The sequence below is a fragment of the Phaenicophaeus curvirostris genome, chromosome 2 (genome assembly GCF_032191515.1).
Source record: "Phaenicophaeus curvirostris isolate KB17595 chromosome 2, BPBGC_Pcur_1.0, whole genome shotgun sequence".
In the NCBI taxonomy this organism is placed as follows: Eukaryota; Metazoa; Chordata; class Aves; order Cuculiformes; family Cuculidae; genus Phaenicophaeus; species Phaenicophaeus curvirostris.
Genome location: NC_091393.1, coordinates 18,832,999 through 18,845,471, shown reverse-complemented (window position 1 = coordinate 18,845,471; position 12,473 = coordinate 18,832,999). Strand labels below are relative to the sequence as shown.

The 12,473-nt window shown below is 38.4% G+C and overlaps 1 protein-coding gene across 3 annotated transcripts in view; it reads right to left on the bottom strand.

Moving 5' to 3' along the window:
• EYS (eyes shut homolog) overlaps positions 1–12,473 on the bottom strand; it is a 774,985-nt gene that overhangs the window by 573,600 nt on the left and 188,912 nt on the right. The window lies entirely within an intron of this gene.

Here is a 12,473-nt window from a genome sequence, read left to right as displayed (position 1 = left end):
TTAAGCTGTAATTCATATTAATTAAAAAATGAAATAAAAAAATGTAGGAGAATGTCCAGAAGTCATATAGAAGAGAATATTTAGAAGACAATATAATAAGCAGTTAATGAAAAAATTAACTCATTGGGCATATCAAAGAGAATCTTCAGTCCCTTATCTTTTGATTGTGTACTGCATTAATTTAGAGCAAGCTCTAACCTGGTATAAATTATAATGGGATCTTTATGATCCAAAATTGATCCAAAATCAAAGGACAACTGCAGAGATGAAGAACCCCCATGAATACCAGAAGCTGCTCCAGTGGCAGAGAGGTAAAACTGTATCTGTTATTGATGTGAGTGAGCAGAATGATTAATGATATTTTACCCAGAAAGTGATGGAATGATCCTTGTATCGCTGAAATCAGATATACCAGATAGGTAATGCCTCCCAGGAATCTCAGTCTTAAGAGCTACTGAATAAAAGGATCATGTAGGGCTTCTGGTGTCCCGTTTGGATGTCCAGAGCTCAGATAATCATGGATCCACTTCAGCAATAAACACATGACTAAGAGATGGTGTCAGCTGACAATTTTGTCTTCCTTAATCATACAATATTATTTGTGCTAACACATAAAAGTAAAGTCTACACAAAGGTCAAATTCAATAGGAAGGGGAAGAACTGACAGGAAGACAGAGGAAGGAAAAACCCACTCTATACCATTTCTCTAGAAAGAATATTTCAAAAAAGCTTTGAGGGGAATGAAGCAGAAGGCTATAGACAGGATAAATATAGATTCTAGGTAAGATTAAAAGAATGAAGGAAATATTGCATACTCACAGCTAATCTACTGTATTTAATTATTCACTGCAGATCCCAAATCCAGTAAAACTAGCTGAAGGAATGCTTAGGGTCAAGGGGTTTTTGTTGGTTGTTTGATTGATGTCTTAATTAAATAAAAGAACTAGGAGAATCTTTAAGAACACAGAACTTAACTAGGGTGTTAAACTACCAAAGTATTATTTTGGAAAGGAATCATTAAAAAATTCAAGGATTTTTGAATGCACTGTTAGCAATTTTTTCTTGTAATAGTGGAAAAGACAACTACAAACAGATTTTCTGGGATTTGATATAATGTAAAAGGGAAACACAGTTTCTAAATATGAAGAAAAGAATGTGAAGAACTTGTATGAGAGCAATCAAGATCCATGGGAAGGGAGATAAGAAGAGGGTAAACAATATAATAACAAAAAATGGCAGAACTACAATAACAGAAAAATGGCAAAGAATGCAGAAAAATTCTCATAAAAAAATGATGAGAGGCTAAACTAAAATAAAAAAGTAATTAAGAAAGTTGCTGCTCTTTTTGAGTAGACAAGGACAAACTCTCTTTTTGTGGGAGAAAGACACCAGATGTGTGACACTGGAGACCAGCTTGGCACTTCCTGGTTTTCAAAGGATGAAAATACCCAAAAACCAAAACGTAGGTCAGGATACTAAGAACAACCTAAGAAGTATGTAGACATGAAATCAGACCAGCTAAGGCACTGAATAAGATGTAGCTGTCATGAGATGGTCAGGGTAAAAAGAAATCATGCTGAAGGAAAGGTATTTTTTGCCAATCAACGGAGAAGGATTGCTACTGACAATGATAATCATGCCAAATTGTTCAATGCTTCTTTTGTTTCAATCATCAGTAAAATGTGAGCTGCAAGCAGATTGTTATAATTGATACTTAGGATTAAAGGGTGAAACTTCAGTGTTGAATAAAGACGGCAGGCTGGAGTATGTCAAATGAGTTGGATGTTCAGATAGGCTGATCTGATGAACTTCACCATTGGCTACTGGCTGATAAAAAGCCTCAGTGGTTACAGAAGACAGGCAAAGCACCTGAAGACTCAATAAATTCAGCCTTTAAAAAAGGAGTAAAAGACAGATATGTGATATTATAGATCCACTTGTGTAATTTCAGTTCCTGGTGGAAATATGGAAAAAAGTTACTAAAGTCATTACTTGTAAGAAAGTACAAGTATAAAGTAATTTGTAAAAAAAAGGAGCCTTATATACGCAAACTAATTCATGTCTAAACTAGACTGACAGGCCATGTGGATTAGAAAAGCAAAAAAGTAGCATATGTCATTCCCCTTGATTTCACTAGTGTTTCTGCTGTGTTCTCATGAAAAATCCTGAAAACTGGGCTAGATATGAACTACAAGAGAATATTATCAGACAAGTATAAATTGTGGGAAAGCTATGCTCATACATTAGTTATCAGTAGTTTTAATACAAAACCGGATTAATTAATTGTGCAGATTCAGAAACGGATCTACTACCCATCTAGTTCCACTCAGTTTCACAGAATCACAGAATCACTAGGTTGGAAAAGACCTTCAGGATCATTGAGTCCTTCCATTCCTATCAGTTACCAAGCCATGCCCCTCAGCACCTCATCCACCCGTCTTTTAAACACCTCCAGGGTTGGTGATCCAACCATTTCCCTGGGCAGCCTCTGCCAGTGCCCAGTGACCCTTTCTGTGAAAAATTTTTTTCTGATGTCCAGCCTGAACCTCCCCTGGCACAGCCTGAGGCCATTCCCTCTTGTCCTGTCCCCAGTCATTTGGGAGAAGAGGCCATCTCCCTCCTTTCAGGTAGTGGTAGAGCGCAATAACTTCTCTCCTTCAGCCTCCTCTTTTAAAGGCTGAACAACCCTAGTTCCTTTAGCCACTCTTTGTAAGCCTTGTCCTTCAGCCCCTTCGCCAGCTTCATTGCTCTTCTCTGGACTTGCTTCAGAGCCTCAACATCCTGCTTTGTAGCGAGGGGCCCAGAACTGAACACAGTATTCGAGGAGCGGTCTCACCAGTGCCGAGTACAGAGGGAGGATAACCTCCCTGGACCTGCTGGTCACGCCGTTTCTGATACAAGCCAAGATGCCATTGGCCTTCTTGGCCACCTGGGCCACTGCTGCCTCATGTTCAGTTGGCTGTCAACCAACACCTCCAGGTCCTTCTCCTCCAGGCAGCTTTCACAAAAACAGTCTGGATGCTGTACAACAGAGTGAGCTTATTGAAAGCAACAAAGAAAGTTGCTGTGCACAGGATTAGAAGTTCTGACAAATTTCGACAATTTGGAAATAGAGTTTGAAATATCGAATGTTATCTAATCAGAATGAGTGGAAGATATCACAATACAGCAAATCACAAGTTAAGTAGGAACAAAACTCAGATTTTTTTTTTTTTTTAATATCAAATAGTATACTCGGATATATAAAATGGAACATATCCAGTTAAAAGCGTATAGCCCTTCCGTTCTTATCTAGCTGGAGTAAAGCTGCCTTTGGAGTGCTTTGCACTATGCAAGGAGCTGCATTCAAGAAAAATGTGGACCAAATAAAGACAGTCCAGATGAACATGACAGGAATGACAAAGAACTCGAAAACATGACTTCTTAGGATAAACAAAATGAATAGGGCTGTAAAGCCTTAATAAGGAAGATTTGAATAGAAATGTGATGGCAATCATAAAGTGAGAAAAGGCTTTTGCAAATGTCTTCAGTTCTCTGTGTTCATAGCAGACAGGATAAGAAGTAATGCATTTAAACTGCAGTGAAAGTCAAATTAGACAACAGACACTGTTTATAAGACTGAAGAAGGTCCAAAGGCTTTTATGTTCATATGATGAATTGGATTGTCTGGAAATTTATTTTGCTTCGTGGTAAAGATCTTAAGTTACTTGAGGGTGATAACAGAGCTCCCACTTTGGAATCTAGTGCTTCTATCCAAACCTGTGACTCCACTTTCTCTCTCCATTAAAATGCATTTCTGTATCAGAGAAGAAAGAAGTGAGTCCAGAAATGAAGCAGATAAGACAAGCAGAGGATAAACATATTAACAATAGCAGGCAGAGACAAACACAGTCCTTATGTGCTCATAAATGTATAAGGTCAAAAATATAGAAGGACAGAAAGTCCTACTCGTACAAAGAAAGCAGTACAGCTATTGGCGCATTCAACCTATATTCACATCTCAAGTCTTTCTCATGAGAAAATCATAATGAGACAAATGAGGCATGTCATACTTCCCCAAGCATCCTTTTCTGTACGTGAATGTGAAAAGTCCTTACTCTGTTATTTCAGCACTGTCTTTTAAACAGACTCTGCATTTCCACTCTCACTTCCTATCCTGTATTTCTCTCCTACAGGAGACCAAGTATACGCACTAACGGAAACCTTGTGATAACTTCTGTTTAGTTAAACAGTACATTTTTCAATGTACTGCAGGTCACTTCTGGTCACTTGCAGCTGCCAGATATAAGCAAAGAAAAAGATATGTAGGTCATAGCTACTGAACTGTAGCTGAACTATATGTGAGGAAACAACAAGTGATTTGAAAAGGGCTGCTGAAGACCTGAGCATATGAGCCCTATTGCAGAGCTGTGAGGAATAAAAGAAAAATCGCAGATGTATTTAAAAAGAACAAGAAGGAATATTTATGTGTAAAATACCTCTGCATAAAACATTGACTACAATGTTCCATATTTAAAAATAAGTGGGAAGGGTGCAGGAAAAGCTACACAATTTATTCAGCAACTGAAGAAAGTGTGCTGTCGGCAAAGGCTTAAAGAGCTCCATCTGTTTCATTTAGAATAAACGAAAACAAGAAGTGACTTGATTACAGTGTGCAAGTGTCTTTACAAAGAGAAAATACTTGGTTAGCAAGAAGCTTTTTCATTTTGTGTAGAAAAGGTAATGAGATGCAATAACTCAAAGTTGAAGACAAAAATTTAAATAAAATATTTAATATAAACTTCTAAATCTGATGGTGATTACTATAAAAAAATGCTGATGAAATTCTGACTTCTCTTCATGCATTTAAATCAGGATTTAACACTTTTGAATTCATTGTATGCTTTAACCAAAACTAAGTAATTGGGTTACTGAACAAGGTGAGGTGTTGGTCTCTCCTCCCAAATAACAAGCAATAGGACAAGAGGAAATGGCCTCAAGTTGCACCGGGGGAAGTTTAGACTAAACATTTGGAAAAACTATTTTACTGAAAGGGTGTCAAGAATTGTAACAGGTTAAAAAGAGTGTGGGTGTTGTGCTTAGGGACATGGTTTAGTGGTGAACTTTGCAGAACATACTTTCTAATATATACAACTAGCTGTCCTTGGTTTGTTAAATAAGTTCACTCATGCTGTAGCCTTCTGTGCATCTTTCCTGGGCAAATGTTAGGACAGTTCTGTGAATGGGTATATATTTCTGTGACAGTAATACCCCACCCCAAGTCAACTGGTCTCTGTAACATCATTGTCACGGTGTTAAATATATATTTCTTGTCCTTATTGGTTCTGGAAATTCTTGGGAAAGCTGGCTATGAGGTGCTGCTCTGGGGCTAACAGAGCAAATAATCTATGCAATTCTGTTTCTTGCCTGACTGCAGAAGTGCCAAGGGAAAAAAAAAATCATGTAAAAGTTACATAAACAGGTTTAAAAACATCACTCTACTTTTAACAGTTACTCCTAATCACCTGAAGACTCCTCAGGTCTGGGCAAACAGTAGCCTCTGGCCAATGCACTGTTTAAGTGAAGAGAGTCAACCTGTGGGATAATATCTCCATTATCACCACTGCAGCACAGTAGCCCAGTACATATGGCACTGCAATTCCTAGCATGAGGCCACACCTTTGGGGTCAAGCAAATCCCAGGGGCCTCAAGACTTGTCTACTAGCCTCATTTGTGGATCTTGCCTCATTTGTGGATCTTGCCTCATTTGTTTTAATTGTCCTTAATTTTGCACAATTGCATCATGTTATGCTTATTGTTAATAAGATGTAGACAGGAATGGTAAGCAATTATGCTGTGTAGACACTAGAGTAAGGCTGTAGCATGATGAAGTACAGATAAGAAAGCAGAGGCCTCGAAGTTGCATTAATAGAATAATGCTGGAAACTCCAAGGCTATTAACAGCTCACGTGTGTCCTGCTACTGGTAGTAAAGCAAACATAGCAGCTGGGCAAAAACAGTGTTAGGAATAACAAAATGGACAAAGGGAAAATGCTTAACATATGTAAAATGCCTCAAATATAGCAAAATCAGTAGTTATAGGGAGTTGCAGAACTGAGAAAGGCAAAAAAAAGAAAAAAGAAAAAAAAAAGAAAAAAAGGCTAAAGTGAAGAAGTCAACAAGTTACTGAAGATGTCACCAAATATGGCCACTGCTCAATGTGGTCACACTAAAACTGACAGTGTCATCCTTTTTATAGTATGGCTCTGTCAAAAAAGAGGGTGCCCAAAGGTAAACTTGCTGAAACCACAGCGCAGCCTGGGAAATATAATTTTGTATAAAAACCTCTGGTGCAATGGTAGTGTTGAACAACGGAATTTTTCCAACACAACAGAATGGGATTTGGTGGATATTTGCGGAAGAGGAAATTTGTTACTAAAAAAAAAAAAGGAAAACCATTCTTACATAAGATTCCCTTTCCATTTCTCAAATTCATTAACAGAGTATCTGGGGTGGATGGAAAAGTTGGCTGGAGGCAGATTTTCTTACGTTGGAGTTCATTCACTGATTGTTCATGACATAACAGAAAATTTAGTGCTAACATGTTAATTGAAGCGTTTATAATAAAAATCTTGATCCAATAGGAAATTCTGTATTGATATCCACATTTTCTTTTTACAGATGCACTCATGTAAAAAGTAAAAATTGTGCTTACTTTGGTGATGTACTACTGTTCATAGTATGATGTCATCCATAACCTGAACTATTTAGAATATAAATAGAAAACACTTGTGAAGAAAAAGACAAAAGAAAAATAGTTTATAAAAATCCATAGAGTGAAGGAAAAATTTGCTTTCTCACAGTAACTCAGGAAGACAAAAATTTCAGCCATTTTTTCCAGTCTTCTTTCTGTGTGTGCTTTAATCACTGTATGAGTTTTTCCAGATATGATTGCTTTTCATTTTTTCAGTTTTTATTCAGCAACCAATATTTTTTGTATTGAAAAAAGCATCTAATCATATTGAATAATTATGTTCCAACTTTTCTAAAAATAATTAAAAACTGTCACACCTAGAAGAATATCAATGTATTCTACATACCTTATATTATGCATAGCAATTGGCATCACAATTGGAAAAACCCTATTACATCTAAAATATAGGGGATAAACTGAAATACGAAATTAATCTCATAACACTTTCAGTTGAGCAATGATAAAGTAAATTCCATGAAAACTAATTAAATTTTTTATTGAACTACTAACTTATCTTTTTTTCAGAAGGTTCCAACTGTTAACATTCACCTCCTAATTTAAACAGACCATGTCAGTATTTGTAGCAGGAAAACTATTGGGAAAACATGCCATTTGCCTTCTCACAAAAAACCAAAAAAAAACGCACAAAACTTCATTTTTTCAGATGACTGGAAAAAACATTGCTACTGAGCTATAATTTATTTGTTTTTCTTCCATGCAATCCAATAGTTTTTTTTATGTATTAGTTTATCAAAATGTTTATGTAATGTAATTTGCAGCATGATGAAACTTAAACAGACTTTTCTGCACTCTGCTGATCTTTCTTTTCTCTCTCTCAGTGTTCTAACCTGAATTCCTTCCAGGGGGAACAGGTACAGTTACACATTAAACGTGATGATAAACCTTTTCTAATAACCACAGAAATACATATTGAATACATTTCCATGTATAAATGCATAAATACCATCTATTTTCCAGCATATTTAGTTTGCACACCTAACTGTGGGAAGTCCGGTGGGTCTTTTCCAACCTGGTTATTCTATGATTCTATGATTCTAAGTCCACCTTATGGCGTTTTCCTGAACACCAGCAGCCCACTACTACTGTCTTAGCCGAGCAGAGGGAAAGGCAAACAGCCTTTTGCTCTGCTCTTGTGTCACCACTGGCCTACCATGAATCAGAGCTCTGCAGGGGAAAGGATCCCACCTTCTTCAGTCTTCAGCTTCTAGATTTTATGTTGGTTTGAAAACCCTGAGGCTTTGACTACAGATCAGACACAGGCATGTTGTTCATGCGAACTCAGTCACTAGGGGACATCAGAGAAAGCAATGAATGGCTTTTGGGTTATTTTGCAAGGGCCATTCATGTGGAACATTAATCTGATGCATGAGGTGCAAGCAAGATGGAGGATCTGTGACTGACTCTGAAGATGGGTGAGCACCAATAGATTTCTTAAGCCAATTCTTCCCTTTTCACTGTTGAGAACAGAAGTGGAGATGATTCTCCCAAGTGACAGGGGACAGGATGAGAGGAAATGGCCTCAAGCTCCACCAGGGGAGGTTTAGCCTGGAGTTGTTCAGCCTTGAAAAGAGGAGGCTGAAGGAGAGAAGTAATTGCTCTCTACCACTACCTGAAAGGAGGTTGTAGAGAGGAGGGAGATGGCCTCTTCTCCCAAATGACTGGGGACAGGACAAGAGGGAATGGCCTCTTCTGCCAGGGGAAATTCAGACTGGACATCAGAAAAAAAAATTCACAGAAAGGGTCACTGGGCACTGGCAGAGGCTGCCCAGGGAGGTGGTTGAGTCACTTTCCCTGGAGGTGTTTAAGGGACAGGTGGACGAGGTGCTAAGGGGCATGGTTTAGTGTTTGATAGGAATGGTTGGACTCGATGATCCGGTGGATCTCTTCCAACCTGGTTATTCTATGATTAGCCTGGAATGGAGGATGGGGTGACTCAATGATTTTAACTTTGCAATGGTCCTGACATTAATTACAAACATCTGGGTCGTCTTAAAGCTGCTGAAAATAGAACAGCTTTTGCTGACTTACTGAAAATAAAGCTTAGAAATCTTTAGACCAAGAAGGAACAGGAAAAGATTTTTGAAAATACAAAAAAAAGGCATCACCTTTTGCTTCCTGATGGTGTAAGTTGAGCTAGAAGACAATGTATAACCTTTCAGAATTTTGGTTTGCAGATGTTCCATGTTTCAGGCACCACTTGTTTAGCCACAATAGCTACTACAGGTTTCTGAAAGCTCATATGAGACAAGCCAGAGGAAATGATATAGATTTGATCTTCAGAAAGCGTATTAAAAGGCTTACAAACGTACTTAAGTCTGTTGTGTAAAGCCTAAGGACTTATTCAAGTCAACATGTGACTGATGGTAGATTTTGACTGCTGATTCATATTGTTGTCTAAAATATGATTCTGCTATCCAGTGTGCAATAAGCTAATAACTACATCCCTGAGAGTGAGATTGTTTAGGCAGATTTGTGCAAATGCTGCGTGCTTGGAGGTTGCTGTTTTGGTTTTATTGTTATTTTTCCCTCAAATCTCAAGGGGTTTGTCACCATCATTTATACAGAAAGTTAAACAAAGCTATATATTATTCATCATGCATGTAATCATACATTTAGACATAATTATAATAAATGCCAAGTATTTCCTTTCACTTTCTGTGCATGTCCCACTGTGTTCTTTAGGAGTCTCTAGCGTTAAGTACCCCTAAAACTGCCTACCAAGTTCACTCCTTGGTTAAATCCTCCCTGACTCCTGCCAGTCTTCTCTCAGTTATTGGTGCTATCTCTAAACTGTGGTATCTCTAAGTCTTTGGCTTGGAACTTCTGAATTTCATTAAATGTCCAGCTCCTTTTTCAAAAGTCATGCTAATAAATTGCACTGTTATCTAACCATACAGCTGAACAAACTTTAACCCCCTACCACTATAATTACTAAAGATAATAATTAATTGGGATCCATCTTGTGTAGATCTCCTGTCTATCTGATGGTCCTAAGATATCCTTTTTAAGATATTAAAAATATCAGGGACTTTTAACAACATTATTACTTCTTGTTAATGATGAACATGAAAGAGACAGGCAAAACCTAGAACAAGGATCATGTTACTCTTAGAAAATTTATATCATCCATGATATAAATGAGGAAGGTTAAAAATCCTCTGCAGATAAATTACAACAAAATTCAGTGCTAAATGTTAAAGTGAAAAACCCTTTGGAATATTTTTTTTTTTTTAATCCAGTGTTCACTGGTGTCACCTCACTAGCATAAGTATCACCTCTGAGCGCAGGCACATGCACAGTTTTTAAATCCATTTAATTAATAATCTCTTCTAGAAATTAAAATAGACAAAGGCTTTAAAACGGACAAAATATAATCCTGTCACTTATTCAAAATGAAAAGAAAACATTCCTTCTCCTCCCAGAGCACTGATTCATGAAATTCTTGAGTTCCAGTGACTTATCAATACTACTACAGGAAATCCATCCAAATAATGAAAACAGTCAAGTTTCCCATAAAATTGCCTCCTCCTGCATCACTGGTAAGTGACATATCAGCCTACCTGACTGATGCTTTCATTCAAGGTATCTTATTACCCAAGGTACTAAAGGTATCCTAATGTTCAATAACAAAATTTCCTACTTCACTTATCTTCAGGTCTGATAATGCCCAGAATTATCTAGTCTGGATGTGCTGAGCAAATCTTTTATCCAGTTTCTGAGGCTTGACAGGTTGTCGGACCTGGACTGTCTTTACCTATTTTAACCACCAGATGTTCTTGAAATCCTTCAAATTGACAAAATCAAACAAAAGGTTGTGAGGGAAGGAGGTGGCAGTGCTGCCATCTGTCCATTTGTCCAGTAGATCTTTACGATGTGATAATTACAGTACTCCTGTGTATGCTGACTCCCACAAGAGGGCATTTGAGAGCAAGCTTTGATTTAATAGAGAGAGAAAGAAAGTCTTGTCTTCAGCTTTCTCTGGAGCTTCTTCTTTCCATCTACCTCTCTTGCTTAGAGCAAAGGAAATTCCAAGCAGCAAGTTGCAAAGTTGTCAGCAGTCAAGTGCTCACTTTTAGCAATAAAATATGCACTTGGGAGCAAAAGCTGCAAGAAGACACTGCTCCTCTCAGGACTCTGTTAGTTGCTTTGGGTGTTCCTGTCCTGCTGGCTTTCCTCAGCAGGAGCGAGCTGTTCTCTCTATCCAGACCTGTTCCCTGCTGCACACATAGTGTTGCCTCTTCCCAGCTCTGCTCCCAGGGGAGGAACAAGCTTCTTAGGCTGGAAAGGGTTCCAATGCCTGTGGAAAACCATAGCCAAGGCCATTTTAACAGGCAGCTGTCTCCCTCCTGTCCAATGCTGCCTTTCCAGCAGAGCGTGCGTGCACAGTTATGCGACACCAAACTGGTGTGACGCTGCTGGCATGATGCTAGTAGATGTAAGACAAGCAAACAACTACGCCTAAGGCAGTTTTTGTGCCCAATGAACTCAGATGCTAAAGCTAAGCTTTGTTTGGAAATGCCTTTTAGCATGCTATGAAAACAAAAATGTGTTTGAAAGAACTAAAAAGAAAAAAAAATCAGCCCTATACATTTGCTGGAATTGTTCTAATTTTGTGTCCTTGATGAATATTCATCAGAAAAATCTTAAATGTAAATGAGATGGAGTTAGCAGATCTGTTGATGAACTTTCTGTAAGAATTTGTGCCTTCACATAGTCAGAGAAATAGTTGTAGCCCAGTAAATAGGATTTCTGCCCTCAGCAGAGGGATGCCCAGCTGTGTGCCAGCCTCACCATGGGCTATCTGGGTGTTTGTGATTTCACCCCTGCACTGAGACACCCTGGTGACTTCTGCCTCCCCTGCTCCAGTTTCAGCTCTGGGGACAGCCCTGATGGGGAGGGGGATGACTTTCCCTGTCCATCACTGCCTGACAAATCATAGCCCTTTATGTGCCTGGGGATGAGTGACCTGAGGGGCACTGCCAGGCTGCAGGTTGCAGAACAAGAGATACAGACTGGATGAGAAAGTGTGTAAAAATGACCCCAGCTGGACCCCTCACTAGGGAGGAACAAACCTCTACCATGAACATCATCTTTCTGTTGGGAAAAGGCTCAAAATGCTGATGACTAAGGTCTAAACCCCTCCACACCTTCTTGAGAAGAGTAAAACTGTCACCTCTAGGACCCAGAGGGACACTGGAAAGTTGAGCATAGCATCAAAGAATAGATAGGTATTAATATGTTCTCCAGTATAATACTTTTGACTATGCTGTTAATGTTTTTCTACATTCATTATATAATATGGATTTCTACTTTGCTAAATTATCGACTGGATGAACAAAAAAATCTTATATATACACTGTGTTTCCATTTGCATTTAAAGAGGTTTTGACTGCGTCACTGTGATGATGGCAATATTTTCTTGGGCCATTTACATAAAGTCTAGAACTCAGGACACGGGATACTATTCTAGCAATGTTTGCTTCTCTTAGAAGGCAGAAGCTCAAGCATTCATGTATTTAGCATCAAAAACTCTTTCTAGGGAGGCTGAAGCAGATGTTTGAAGGCCTAGAAAGAGCAGACCTAATGACACCCATGATGGCTGACTGTGCATTTCATACAAATAGCGTGAGAACAGATGAAAATATTCAGTGTAATCAGGAGGATCCTCATCTCCAATTACGGTCAGTAGACTGGCTAATTTGTTTTCTTGTGGGAGCTG